The sequence below is a fragment of the Neolamprologus brichardi genome, chromosome 11 (assembly GCF_056152115.1).
Source record: "Neolamprologus brichardi isolate AB-2024 chromosome 11, ASM5615211v1, whole genome shotgun sequence".
Classification (NCBI taxonomy): domain Eukaryota; kingdom Metazoa; phylum Chordata; class Actinopteri; order Cichliformes; family Cichlidae; genus Neolamprologus; species Neolamprologus brichardi.
The window spans coordinates 5,181,079-5,194,778 of NC_142114.1; the positions used below are offsets into that span (position 1 = coordinate 5,181,079).

General features: G+C 39.7%; 1 long non-coding RNA gene across 3 annotated transcripts in view; it reads left to right on the plus strand.

The window, feature by feature from the left end:
* LOC102785160 (uncharacterized) overlaps positions 1 to 13,700 on the plus strand; it is a 101,717-nt gene that overhangs the window by 74,550 nt on the left and 13,467 nt on the right. The window contains exon 5 of one of the 3 annotated variants that reach the window (XR_004844080.2): positions 4,653 to 4,715. The exons of the other annotated variants lie outside the window; for them this stretch is intronic. This is a non-coding gene — a long non-coding RNA (uncharacterized LOC102785160). The remainder of the gene's footprint in view (positions 1 to 4,652; positions 4,716 to 13,700) is intronic. 3 annotated transcript variants of the gene reach the window in all.

The window sequence follows — 13,700 nt, forward strand, 5'->3', positions numbered from 1 at the left end:
GTCTGCATGCAGATCCCTATAGTCTAGGGATGTATGGCAGTGTTGAAGCATGTTGTGGATATATTACTGTGTGTGTGTGTGTGTGTGTGTATTCCTAGTATGTAGGTCATCGGTGTATTCCTGATGAAATGTAGTCCTCTGGAGAACTCTACAGATATGAGGGCCTAAATTAGACACTATTATCTGTGTGTGTGTGTGTGTGTGTGTATGTGTGTGTGTATGAGAGAGAGAGCTATACACATTTGCCGGACCAGAGCCTCACAGACATGTGTTTTCAATTTTGTGCATGCTTTTACATGTAAGAGCAGCATCATGAGTGTGTGTTTGTCCATCTGTGTGCGTAGGTGTTAAATTGCATGCAATTTCAAACATTATGTATTTATGTATGTGAATGAAAATGACACAGTGGTATCATCTGACAGGCTCATTGCCTATTATCACTGACCTGGGACTGTAAACCTCGGCCCTTGATTTTAACGACTGTTGGCACAGAAAGCCTGTCCATATTGTCACATTACCAAGCCAAACTGCTAATAAGCCTCAAGCACCACTCCAAGAAGAGTATGTGACCAAATGTAGCAAACACACACTCTGCTGCATAACATACACAAGAGGTGCATTTGCAGGAGTGATGAAGTTAGTTTTAAGGGGGACTGACTTTTATAACATGTAAAAAAAAGTGTTTGATGTCTTTTTGTACGTCTTTAACACTGAAATTTCAGTTTTGGAAATCCATTCAAAGCTATTACTCTTACATCTTGGTGTTTTGTGTAGCTGCTGTTGGAGAAACAGGGCAATGATGATTAGGTTTCTTTAAAGTATACAGGACATACGTATTTTGTGTCACTTTCTAGATACAAAATGTGTCTTTCTGAATACCCTGTGATCTTAGTGCTGTTGAAACATTACATATAATCCCCTTTCATTTCGAGATGTCTACATTTCCAGGCAGCCGACTGTCAGTAAGTCACAGGGACAATATGCAGTCAATCTGTCAAACCAATTCAGAATTTTGCCAGAGCTCAGCCCAAAAGTTATATTCAACCTGAGAGAGATGAATGGGAGTGAGAATGTCTACCTTTGAAAAGCTTCATGCTTTGACCAAATCATATGCTGTCACTCCTAAGCTTTAGAAGGCCTGCACTTTTCATCAAAGCCGTTGATGGCTACCTTTCACAGTACTGTCGAATACACCCTCAAAAGCTTCCCTCCCTCCTTTCCTTCCATCCCCTCCCAAATCTCTTTCTTCTTCCCTCCGATGTCTACTACCCCCCTGCCCCTCCACCCAATCCTTCCATTCCCCTTGTCCTTAATCCCTCCCCTCCCTCCTCTCCTCAATCAAACCCTCAAATCCCTCCAGGTTTTCTTTTCCCCCCTGTGTGTATGTGTGACTTCAGTACTGTCAAGGTAGATGAAACAAGAAAAATTCAGATTCATCACAGTCATAACCTGCCATGATAATAATCCACTGCTATTCTTCCCTTGTGGCATTAGGCCGATGTTACTGGCCTTTTTGGGGTTTATTTGCATATTTGTTTCCCCTTTGTTTCTTTTGATGAATTATTTACTGTGGAGTAAAAATGACAGCAGAGATCAGTGATGATTGCTGTCACGGGCGGATGTGAGTTCTTTTCTCCTCTTTGTAATTGTTCTCTTCTTTGCTGATTTTCAATCAAGCTTTTTTTTCCTTTACTCGTATTTCCTGGTGACAACAGACAATAAAGTGGGGGGGAAAAACACACAGATATTTTAGCATTGCCAGTGAAACCTTTCCACTGTCTAGCGGGAACGAAGCTTCCTTTGTTGTCGTAGTGATTATAGGGTAGGGAAAAGCTGCAAAAAGAGGAGAAAAGGGAGAGAGAAGGGATCAAATGGAAAAATACTGTGAACACAAATGTGCTAGGAGGACCACCTCACACACCTCCCACAGACACATAGACACACACACACACACACACAGGGTAATTGATTGAAAACACACACATCCTGCCCTTCATCATCCAACCATAAAAGAGACTTGATTAGAATAAGATAAACGGCTAATAATAGTCGAGCAGTGCAGTTTGCGATCCTTTCAACTTTCTAACTGGAAACAGAAACGTCTTGCTGAGTTTCCAGGAGCTTAAGGTTTAGGCAGCATGTGTATTTGCAAACAAAACAATGTCTTTCGAGTTGTAATCACAGTGAGCTGTGTCCACATGCCTTGATTGTAAAGCCTCAGAAACATTGTCGTCGCAGTGTGTATCAGGATCTACCCCCATGTACACACACTTCCACGCGCGCACACACAACACACACTGCCACCCTGTCCCTGTGTTGGCCTATCCAAGAATAACAATGCATAATTCATGTTCCAAAGTCTCGTCTGCAGACAAAAGTCAGCGCTTGCATTTATTATTTATTGAAAACAGCTCACATGATGAATCCTTTAACAAACAGACTAAGCACTGTACCTATTTCTTTTTCTCATGCTGTTTGTGTTTTGGCATAGATTTAAGTAGGCTCATTAGCAGAGATGAGGATGCGAGGAGAGGAGAAGAATGGCAGGGAAGAGAGAGGTGAAGTGAGCCTGTGTGTGAGAGAGAGAGAGAGAGAGAAAGAGGAAATGAGGCGAAGGGATAAAGGGATAATTTTTTGAAAAGGTGTGAATTAATGAGTCTTGGGCGTCGCAGACTAATTAATACAAAAATGAAATGCTTTGAGCGCTAAGTTTAAGGCCTTCATTACATTTAAACAGTGAAAGTTTACCCCACTAACCGCTGGGTGTTTGACTTTACTTAACTGCACTGAAAAACCTGGATGTAACAGATTTGTGTTGCTACATAAAAACCGAATCTTTTTTTCATGGCTGTTGCAGTGCTGCAGCAGTGCTACACTCCAGCAGAATCAGTCCAAGCAAACACCCGTGCACACACGCTTTCCAATGTCATGGCTGCACTTGTTGTGTGGGCAGTTTGCCTTGAAGACGGGGAGCAATTTATTGTAGAGTGAAGGGACCCTGTGCTATCCTATGCTAATGCAGTCATCATTTATTCCAGAGTACTTGTATTTTTTCTCTCTCTCCTTTTCTCCTTCTACTCCACCCCCTTCACCATCCATCACTCTTTCAAGCCATGAGGTATTATCTTTGCGGAACGTTTTATATTCAGTCTTCCTTTAGATGGGTGGAGGCGCGCGCACACACAGAGTCATTTTTGTTAAATAAAAACGCAATCAAATCTGGTCTCGCAAAGGTTGAATAATTGATGCGTTATGTTAAAAAAGGAATGAAATAATCATAGCCTGTTGGATGTTGGAAGAATATCAAACCCAGCATTGGTGCTTGGCAGACTGGGCTGAGCAGGGTAGGGGCCTTATGTATTTGGGACGGCTGCCCTGTAAAATAATAATGAACAGCAAAGAGTAAGGAGATTAGGAGATTTTTGTTCTGCACTGTACCTGACACTTTGTAAATGCCCACCCATGCTTTTGTTATACAGCGTGACCAGGATCCATCTGTCCTGCACTGACAAATCAAAATTTTCTGTAAATGATTCATTTGGTGTGCCATTCCAGCAGCTCTGCAAAAATGGGTGCAGTAGTAGGTACACACGAAGTTGCTGTTGTTGTTGCCGCTATGGAAACAATACATTTTAGGCATGTTATTTTTTTATTTAACCATTTGCCAAAGCGTCAAATAACAATAATGTTGTCATTTATATTAGATTTTAACAAAGTCACAATACCAGACCAGACTAAATAATAAATTTGAATAGCATTCTAATAAACATACTTGATGTTGCAGTGATTCATGGTCAGCTCATCAGCATTCAGCTTTACTGGTCTACAGTATAAGCTCTTAGGGGTGATGAATGAAATAATATCGGCTTATTTGCCACTGTAGACTAGTGGGACCTGTTTTCACGGCCATAAAAGTCAGCTATGAATATATACATAGTGTACATCTCTTTATGGAGCACGCGTACACATCCACAAACACAGACTCCAAATAATATCATTGTTTCAAATGAAGATGAACTGTTTTTATAGTAAGGAACACCTTTAAGATTGTGCCCATTCGGTATGTAGCAACCGTGCAAAATGAGCATATTCATTCACAGCTGCACTGAGACGTGTGCAGCCGAGCATTGCTCACCGATAGCGTTTTTATTAATGTTTCAGATTTCCATTAACCAGATGTGTCTGGGTCAAGAGGTGCATTTGTCCTCTCTTTTAATGTGGTGATTGCAGCTAGGGTTTTATTGATACTTAAAGATGCTGTACAGGATGCTGTGTGAGCAGCATGATAAGCTGCTTGATTGTAAGTAAGAAGGGCAGGCAAAAAAATATGTGTGTGTGTGTGTGTGTCTTGTTCGGGGGTCACCGAGACAAAAACTTGTCATTTACTTATATATTTATTTCCTTCTTGATTCACCAAAGGATAATATGAAATACACTCAGCGTGCATTAGGCCTTTATATATTCAGCGCACCACTGCAAACCTATAGACAGCCACAAAACATGTACAAACAGTGCCATTTTATCTGTGCTTCTCGGTTTTTCTTTATTCTGCCAAACCCTTCCCTCCATCCCTTTTCTGTGCCCTCTGACTAGTCAAACAGTGTTCTACTCAGGGGGCTTATTTTATTAATTCACCATTTCCTCTGTTACAGGCCGCTTTCATTGTAGTCCACATAGCAAGAAGACCACCTCATAGGGATTTTCCTCTTCACCAGGTAACCACAAAGGGTAAAAGAAGCACATTATCCACATGTACAACACCCTACCCCTCCAACAGACGCAAGCTTTTTGTGCTGTATTGTGCTGACCACCGTCGCAGCAGGAAAAACACAAGCGCGCACACACATAGCATATTATCTTTATGAGGTGTTATACACCAGTGACCACCAACACAGGGTCTCAGTGTTCTCTAATCCACACTCAGACTGAAAAGACTGTTCCATGCAGTAGAGGGATTACACTGTCGGATTAATGTGAGTTTTAATTTGAGTCATTTTGAGAGCCCGTGATAATAGGAATAGGTGCAGGGAATAATACCGCTGCTCCGATATGAACTGAAATGTGGTACAACTTTATATTATTTTATTACAGCTGAGTCGGCTTCGGTGAAACACACATTGTTTGCGTGCGTGTTTGTCCTTGTTTGTCTCACTGGAGATGAGCACGCAGAAGCTTTATAAGTCTGTGAAACCTGCTATTATCACTGTGGCTAGCACAGATATTGGAGTGGCTCAAGGAAAAAGATTTCATTTAGAGTCACTGATTAGCTGCTTATTGTGCCCAAAACAATTTTGAAGTTATTATGATAAGAAGGCAAAATGCATTGTTTGGAATTTTATTTATTTATTTTATAGATTTTCCACTTTTAGAGATTTCTGACCTGCAGTGAACAAACATTACTCTGCTTTTTTCCCCCTCAGTCCTCATCAGTTTGTGTCAGCATGCTACTGCTTTTCAGCCTGTTCTGACTCTAAAGGCTCAAATGCTGCTGTTGTGTTATCCAACAGTGGTTGGAGAAGGCAGCATTACCAAAATTATTTTGACTTTGTGCAATGAATTTGTTATATCATTGTCTTTGAAATGGTTGTTCTAAAGATGGGGTCCACTTGTAGTCAGTTGTTGTCTTCAAAGCAACTTCAGTGCATCAAGATGGTTATAAAAAGGGCAATAAGACTAAGGTAGTTCGCTGCTATCAGTCTGCTATCAGTGAATGGAGTTAAGTTGCCATTTGCTTGCAATCTGTTTGTGAATTTGGTGAAAATGGCAAATCTGTTTCTGTCTGCATACAAAAGAAATTCACATTAAACAGAAATTTAAGTCCAGTAAGAACCTTATGAAAGAGAAATTCAGAAACGGCTCCACAAATAGTGACATAGTTGCTCTAGGAGGGCAAAATGACAGGCGCTTGACAACCTATCTTTTCTAAAGGATTGATTCTGAATTTGGCTTCCAGCTCCCTATTGCAAAGAGATGCATCACAGATGAGAAATACTCATTTATGCAGACAGACTCTGATTGCAACATGGTGGGATTGAGTCTACATAGTTTAGGTCCCTAAATCTAAACTAAAGGCAATAGGTGAACCCACTGCTACCCTCGCTGACGGCAGCAACTTCTGACAGAAGAGTACTATTTGACACCCAGGGATGAAAACATATTATATTTTATTATTCTTTGTGCATTACCAGTACGAAACAGTTCTTGTGTATAGAACCCAGTGCTTGCAGTCCTCCATTCTAGGCAAAATAAACAACAGCTGCTATCAAATATGGTAGATTAACTCCAAAACAGAGAGAGCCCAGAAACATGATATGATGTTCATTCCAAAGTCATATTCTTATTATACTATTGATACAACTCTGGCAATTGTTATAATCCTAACAATATAATCCTAGAAGTAAGCAATTTCAGTAAAACGTGTAAGTGGTGTTTATAGATCATTCATTTTTTTCTACATGAATAGAGGCAGAAAAAAGCTTTTTCTTTAGAGTGAAGATTCTTTCTCTACGAGCAACAACAAAATCATGGTTTTCAGTTCAGTGGATGCGATGTTATATATTGTTGGGTTTTTATTTTCTACTTCTAGAATTATAAACTTATTTAAGTGTTTTAATACATACAAGGAGAGCTGTTTGGGTTTGGGGTTAAAAAAAAGAAGAAGAAGAAGAAGACGGGTTGTATTTTAGTTAATTCAGATTCAGGTTGGATTAATTCGATTTTGCACAGTATCGGTGTAGTGCAATATGGCTTCATCTCCCCTGTAGGAGATTACAACAATCAAATCCCAAATTCTCTGTGGTTGTTGATCCATATTGCTTTTGAAAAACTCACTGCTGAACTGCTCTCTGAAATTGCTTGCTGGAATTTTCATCAGTCTGTTGACTTAAAATTAAAATTAAAAAGTCAATAGATTTGTTAAACAACAGAAATGACTCTTACACAAAGACTGGGAAAGAAATGAATTCCATCGCTGCGTAGACCACATCATCTCCTTTGGCTCTGCACCACCGTCCTCTCTCGCTGTGATCAGACAGTCAGTGGTGATTTAATTTGGAATAAAGTAGAGGAAACTACAGTTGAAGTGCCGTATCTCAACTTTGACTTGAAGTTTATGTTAAGTTTATGAAACTTACAAAAGAAAAGGTTTAAAAGTAATGGGATATGTGACACTTTGTGGGCAGCTCTCGCCTTTCTAAGTTATTTAAACGTTTTCATACAAAATATGCTGTAATTACGTGCCACCTGCAAGTAAAGACAAGAAAAGCAAATGAAGTAAGCATAATAGAAACACTCAAAAAGCACATCTGATAAAATCAAGGCTAATTGCTTTGCCGAAATCAAACATTCTAAAAACAACGGTGTTCACAGAAGAAATGGCAGGGAACATTATATTAACAACATTGTACGCCATGTTGGTAATGTATTTTGCGTTTTAAAGAACCCCCCCAAAGAAGAGCTTTGAGAACTTTTCTTGAAGGCTACTCAAAGAAATTATTGGGACACTTGCCTAAAAGTTCTAAGGTGGTTATAACAAACATTGACTTTCGAGCACATTAGAAATGCACAAATTGTTCTTGCATGTTTAGATAAATCACTCAACCTATATCCCATTTTCCAACCAAAATATGAAGAAATGAGGGGTCACTGAAGACTTTTGCATAGTACTGTATATAGGATCATAGCACTCAAAACTCATTAGAGAATGATTAACCTGGACAGCATCTCATAATTTAACAGGATAATGATACTAAGAATATACAGCCAAAGACAGTGTAAAGAGGTGGAACGTTGTTAGTTTGGAAAGCATTTAAGGTCCTCAATCTTGAGAATCCATCAAAGTCAAAATCAAAATCATGCAGGCTTCAAGCCATGTTCTTGTAGCCAGACCACAGCAGGTTTGGATCTGTCAGTGTCCCATGAGAAATTACTGGCTAATAGGGTTGCTGCTACAGCATGTTTTAGCTATAACAAGGTAACAATAACAAAGGTTTATGCAGTTTTAGACCAAGTATGTTTTTGAAGTGACTTTCTGGGAATCACAATTTGTTCTTAATAAGACGGTAAGAAATATCTAATCATGTACAAACTACATAACAATCTGCACTCAGTGCATGCTAGCTTTCTGAACTGTGCAGTCTGTGCCCTTTTCCAGCTTCAGTGCTATATCCCATCATTCAGCTGACTTGTAACAGTTGTGTTTTATGAAAGCCTTTTTTCAAACAGTTTCCAACTTTGATTTCCCAGGTTCAGTGTATTAAACACTCTAACATGATACATTTTAAATTTTATATACACAGCCTGTTGTCATAACTCCTAAGGAAGGAAGTCTAATTTCAGTTTTCAGTCAATACATCAGTTTGTTCGCAGCTGTCAAACATTCATCTACTAAGAAGAATTTGAAAACATTTGAATCCTTTACAGAGACGTTGTTACAAGGTACCAAAATGTCTACAAAAAAAAAAACAACACTACCCAAGACAAAGAGATCAACCCAGCACTCCTCAGTGCGATGATTTTTTGAAGCCCCTCAGAAGAGCATTTGAGCTTTGTATAAAGGAAAAACAACACAGGAGAAGCACCGGGACATACAGTGCAAACTCCAAAACACAATACACAAAGAGATGCAGTGCAAGCTTCAAGAAGAAGTCCAAGAGATGCAGTGCAAGCTCCAGCAATTCGAGAAGAAAAATGAAGGGCTTCAAGTGATGTTTAATGAAGCATTCAAAAGAAATACACAACGGCAACAAGAGAAAGAAGATCAAGAACCTTCAGTGTAAGCTTCAAGAAAAAGACCAGGAGATGCAATGCAAGCTCCAGTGCATGGAGAAGAATATGAAGGGCTTCAAGTGATGTTTAAACAAGCACTCAAAAGAAATGCACAACTACTGAAGGACAAAGAACAACTGGAAGAGATGCAAGAAATGCAACATGATCTCCAAGAGTTTGAGAAGAAAAGTACAGTTAAGAGTATTATACAACAAAGCAAATGACAAAAACATTGAAATTGAGGACGAGAAACAAGAACTGGAAAAAATATGCACAGAAAGCAGAGTAAAATCTAAGCAATGGTGAGCAAAAATACCCATTTGCAAGGACTTTATAACAAAGTATAGTACACAAACACTGAAATGCAAGAGGAGAAGCAATGACAGAAAAAAAATACATAAAGACATCCAGTGTACACTTCACGACCTGCAGAGGAGACATCAAGAGTTACTGGCCATACCTGACAAAGTACAACAAACAAACAACGACATGCACAAGGAAAAGAAAGTTCAAGAAGAAAAACATTAAAAGAAAGCTGCAAGAGAAAAACAAAGAGCTCAAAGAAAAGCACGAAGAAAAGCAGGAAAAATTAGAAGAACTGGAGAAAAGGTGTAAGAAAATTGAGCTGCAGCATACAGAGCTTTTCAATGAGATGACAAACCTTACAGTGCAGAACAAAGATCTACAGGAACTGTGCCTGCAAAAGAAGAAAAAGCACTTCAGGTTTTTCATGAAGAAGGACTCCGCTGCTTCTTTAGTTCAGCCAGGAAAAGAGTAGCCTGATCCTCCTCCTACAGGGGCAAATTAGACAATAAATGATGCAAATACATTTACTATGCTTCAGCGTCTTTTTCGATGATAATGTCGTTTAGGAACACTACTGAATGTTACTTAAGAAAATCTGAATAAGGTAAACTGAGCTTTATTTAACATGACTCCCTGTATTAAGATTTGTTGACAGGTTTGAGTCGGATAACAGGATGAAGGCAAAGAATAACTCACGAAACGTTTAAGAATAATTCACCTTAATTGGATAACTGGACATACGCAAAATCTCACTTTAACCATTTGTCTTTGTTTTATGAAGAAATGTTTACATTTATAGTGTCGACTAATCGGTAAGGGTGTGACAAATTAAGTATGAAAACAGCAAAGGGGTCAGTTGAAGCTGCACACGTGTGTGGGCTGTCACAATATGCAGATCAATTGCAACTGTGAAATTAATGCAGAATTATTCTGTAGAGCATGGATCCTTTAGAACGTACCATCACGTGCACAAGAAAAACCCATTTACACAAAAAGGAAGCGTCATTCAGAGTTGCAGCTGTTGAGTGTAGATTGCTATGTAGTTCGTAGATCATTAGATATTTCTTATATTAGCTTGTTAGCTCGTATTTTATGAAAGTCCATTCTATCTTTTCAAAGAGTTTCCAACTGTGATTTCCCAGGTTCAGCGTATTAAACACCCCATTAACTTTGAAAGAGCATTCATTTTTACTTGAAATTGAATGGTCTGCCAAACAAACAAATAAGTAACTGTCCAAATGCTTGGATCTGGATGCCAATAAATCCTGCAAATGCTAACCAAGTGAATAAAAGAGTTGCACACACTTACTTTAAGACATATATGATTTTTTTTAATGTAATTGCATAAATCTCCCTCTGCAAGAAATGCAATGAGAAGTTCAGTGCAGCTGCTGTTCGCTTCTTCTGAAGCTGTTCTAAAGAACTTTGGTGATCTTTTCCCCATTTTCTTGGTTTCCCACTGACTTGGTACTGTATCATATCTGTAGCCTTAGCGATGGGTATCAACCTCACAGGGAACAGAGATTATTCCAACACTGACAGTTACTTACAGCTATCTGGGCATGTCTAAAGAAGCTATATGCATCATTTAAGGTAGAAATTATTATTAATGTCCTTTGGCATGATAAGAATATGGTTAATAATTATTAATACATATCCTTATTCACTTGTAGTGCAGACTCAAAGTTCCCTAGCTTTTGCTGGCTAGCAGTAATGCACAATTCATAAACTTGTTTTTTTTTTTTGTTTCTTTAAATATAAAGGCTAAATTCACAGCATTTCTTCATCTCTGAATACACCTTCTGGGAAAAGAACAACTACAGAATTGGAAGAGTCTATAATGTAAATAGAAAGAACCACGGACCAGATTTTAAGCTGAAATCGCCTTTCACGCTGACGTACACTTGAACAGACAACGCAGCAGCTGGTAAAATTGCAATGTTTTGCGCGCTAATTTGGTATGTGCTTCAAAATCAGCAAATTGGGACAACCTTGCTGAAATGGAGATGCTTTTGGCAAGTGAAATGGCCTGCCTCATATATTATGCTAAAAAAATACACATTTGAAAGGAACGTCTGACGCTGTAAGCAGGAAATTGGGGGTAAATTGGCACATTCTCTCAGCTTAAGTTAATTGTGCTCGTGCTATTGTCAGGGCATTTGCAGGGTGACAGACAGATGGGCGAGGGCTGACACATGTATTTGGAAGAGTTTAAAATTCAAATGCTCCTCATGTGTGAATGCAGACACCTGGGGTAATCAGCTGGCTGGTGTGTATGTGGTGTGAGTGACGTGCAACCTTGTATTTACCCATAAGCCTCTCTGTCCCTGCCCGTCTTGCTGTCAGGGTTCCTCCTTGTTTTCTGGTGTCGGGTATGCTGTCACGTTTTCCTGAGTGATTAAAAACCCTGGTAGGAAAAAAAAAACACTGTGTACTGTGGTTATATTTTCTAAAGGGAGTTTTAAAGTAAGGAGGCAAGGTATTTATTTCTGTTTGAGCTCCTGGGCATGGTTGATCTCTGTGCTATTAAAAATTCATTCACTGATAATACCCCCACTCCCCACCCCCAACTCGTTCCTCTCCATCTCCCTTCCCCTGCCTCCCTCTGTAGAACGCTCATTTTCTCAATGGTATCTCTGTTTCTTTGTGTCAGTTCACTTCACTTTATTGGCATGGGGTGTGATTCACTGTCTCTATCTCTCTTTGTTCGCGTTGTCTCTCCTTTCATTCTGCGTCTCCTTCCCTCTCTTTCCTCGCTCTTCAAAAATCTGCCATGGAAGCGAGACAGAAGAGCGCCTGCTGTTTCTCTGACACACTCTTCCTCTCTTAAATCAAAACCAACTGAGGCGAAATCAGGTTATTACCTTAGCAGTGTTTCTTCTCTCTCCCTCGCACCCATTCTTCCATTTTTGCCCAAGGTCTATGAAATTTTACACTTTGAAAAGAAAGGGCAGCCGCTCAGTCAGACGAATGGGTGCGAGCAGAATTTGAAAGGAGATTGCTGCATAAATAAAACAGAAAAAATAAATAGCCTACTGAAGTGTGAGATGGATGTCTGACAGGGCCTGACGATGTATGCGTGCGCATGTGTGTGTGTGTTTGTGTGCATACTCTTGCCCCTCGGTCTGCCTTCAAACGCTACACCTCAGGCCCCTCACACGCACGTACCCGTTACAGGGGGGTGGTGTTACCAAGTTTGTTGTGGTCAAATATTTGTGATTTCTTTACTGCCTTTCATCCTTGGAGGCAAATAAGGATAGACATTTATCAGTATGTGATCTCAGGGAGTTGGAAGAGCTCCATAATGTCTCCGAAAGGAACAAGTTTTGAATGTATACTACACACAGACGAAAGATGGGGAATAAGGTAAAGGATTGTTTAATAAAGACCTAACTTTCAGCAGAGGTGAGCAGACTGAATGGAAAGCTGAAAACAAAGGGGAAAAAGTCCATTTAAAATGCATGCATTCAAGTGATACAGATGGAAAGGGATGAAAGAAGTTATAACAAATTGAACAGAGTAAAGAGTTGAAGGAGAGGAGCCCAAAAAAGCAAGGGCGGTCAGTAAACAGCACGGCAGAGAGTCAAGCAGACATAAACAACTGCAGCTAAAGATGGATGATAAAGACGGAGGAACGGCTGTATCGGTGATGAACGATCAGCAATGTGGACGGGCAAATGAATGATTTGAGGAGAAGAAAGGGGAGGGAAAGGTTGTAAACAAGTCAGAATAACCTCATAAGAATGGCATATCCACCAGAGCTAGGATGGATTGTTGTATGTTATACAAAAAATAAAGGAAAGTTGTCACAATGAAGTAACCTTTGCATGACCTTGGATTGAAAGGGAAAGTAAGAAAGTGACAAAGTTAAAATCTAGCACAGAGCACGGAGATCGAGGACGCAGATTGTTGAGAGAGGGAATGAGCACAGAATAATGAAAAACATGTAAAATAAATACCTAACCTTCTGTTTGCTTTTCAAAAGTACAAATAGAATAAGATGTCGGCGCTTTGTAGACGACACAAACGTGTTTTCAATGAGGCTGCTGTATGGAGAGACCAGGTTGATTAGGAGCTGTGACATCTTTTGTCAAGACTTGCTTTCTTTAAATAAATACAAGAATCTTTGGAAGACTCAAGAGTGTGTCTCTTTGTGCACTTGTGCATGTCTGCCTGTTTGCCTCTTTGTACAAGGCCCAGATGATCGGGTCAGACTCACACTTCTGTGCGTCCATGACCTGCCAACAACACCTCCACATTAACGCAGGAGAAGCAGTTGATACCACGGACCTAATGAGCACACTTGAGCACGTGAAAATAAAGCAGGGCAGCTCAATTGTAAGACTTTTTTTGTTTCTTTTTCTTCCTCCTGACAGGCTTACCTTTGTAAGACAGATTTGTCTTTGTAAAATTTGGCTATGATGAATTGAGCTGGATGTGAAGCCAGCCATATATGCAGCAGGGAAGTTCTTTTCAAGTCCAATTTACCTGATATGTCTTTGAACTGGAGGAAATGGGAACATCTGTTTAAAAGCCCCAAAAATATATGGGAGTAAAAGCTCCAAAAGGCCCCAGCTGACCCTTGGTTCAGTCAAACAAACAGTAGTGCTGCTTTTGAATGTGCAGAC